Source organism: Malurus melanocephalus, unplaced genomic scaffold, assembly GCF_030028575.1.
Source record: "Malurus melanocephalus ecotype Western Australia unplaced genomic scaffold, MMel_1.1 scaffold_843, whole genome shotgun sequence".
Classification (NCBI taxonomy): domain Eukaryota; kingdom Metazoa; phylum Chordata; class Aves; order Passeriformes; family Maluridae; genus Malurus; species Malurus melanocephalus.
In genome coordinates this window covers 81156-82810 of record NW_026624075.1, presented here as the reverse complement: position 1 = coordinate 82810, position 1655 = coordinate 81156, and positions in this window count along the sequence as shown.

The following is a 1655-nucleotide window of genomic DNA, read 5'->3' as shown; positions in this document are numbered from 1 at the left end:
TCAAAACAGGAAAGCATTTTGCGTTTAAACAATAGGAAAAGCTCCCGACGGAAATGAACGGATAATTCATTTATAACGCCGCTCCCCCCTTCACGTGAACACCTGCTGCTGGAATCGAGCCTGCCACAACCCGAGGCAGAAAAGCAGAGTTTTCCCACTGAAACACTGCCTGGGGCTGAGCTGGGGCATGTGCTTTGCTCGTTAGGAACTGCCGGGGACTGGAGAGCTCCACAGGATGTTTGTGCCTTTGAACCGTGCCTTTGAATTGCCCTAATTTGCAGCTCGGTTTCCATGGCTTGGATCGCGTTTTGGTCCCTCTGCTGGTGCTCCAGAGCCTCTCCTCTCCTCTCCTGGCTGTGCATTCCCACCCCAAAGGTGGGATGACGACAGCCAGGCTGGTGGCAGAAGTGCCACCCCACCCCAGGGTGCCTGACAGGCGCTGAAGAGCTACGCCAACTCTTGGTTTTTTTTTGGTTTTTTTTCAGCTGTGAGATTCCTACAACACTCGGAGCAAGCCATTCCTTCTCTTTTTGCCTCACTTCCCTATTTAAAAGAGAGTAACACTCTTCCTCCAGCTCGCAGGGAGCTAAAAGGATTGAAAAATGTGAAGTTGTCGAGCACTGCAATCCCTGAGCCCAGTGATGCAACCTGGCTGCATCATCACAGGGGACACAAACCTGTGGATTCCCCTGAGCTTCCACCCCTCTTTTTATTCSAGTTTTCCACTTTTCATCCCTACTCTCACCAGTTTCAAACACGACACTCACAGCACGTCCTTCAAACGCACCAGCAGGATTTCAGCAAATATAAAAGGCAGGAAAACAGAAGGAAAAGCTGATGTGAGGGGTGAGGAACGGTGTAAGGCTCCTCACTGAAACATRAAGGATAAACCCTTCTGGCAAGGCAGCATTTCCATGCACATCCTTGTGGTATTGGATGGCACTGGARCAGATTTGGGTTATTGGGGCCCGTGCTCTGGTCTGAATCTTCCCTGGCTCTCCAAAAGGCCAGCACACTCATTCTGGAGGTTGTGCTGACCTTTGGAGAGGTATTTTAACAGACATGCACTTTGCATTTCAAAAAGGTACAGCAGGCAGACCCTGGATAAATTCCACATATTTATCATGGTTCCAGCTCTAAAAATAAACATTTTCTTTCACCCATTTGTTCAGAGCAGCGGGTTTGCAGTGGCACTGTAATCCCATTGACAGCAGCAGACAGATTTCAGCCCCAGAGCCCTCGCYGAGGCTGCTGCTCCCTCCGGGTGTGGGATGGAGGAGGCTGCTCGGCTGGGGAGTGACCTCCAGCCAGATCAATCCTGTCTTGACCTGCCCTGACAAGCCAGGCAGGAATAACACCCCTAAAACAAGGGAGAAGGGAATAACATGCAAGGAGACAAGAGCTGTGGTGAGAGCAAACTGACGGGGAGGAGGAAGAGGAGAGCGCTGCCATCCCGCTGTGTCACCAAATGCATTCCTGGGGTCCCACAGCCCTTTCCTGGTGTCCCCCTACAAGAAAATCCATGACAAATGACCCCCAGGATCACAAGGGAAGGTTTGGTGTCAAACAGCGATCAGTGGGAGAATTACTTGGTCCGGCACCCAGCTCACAGCAGATACAGCCCAGCTATGGGAGCTTGGTCTGCCCAGGCTGGT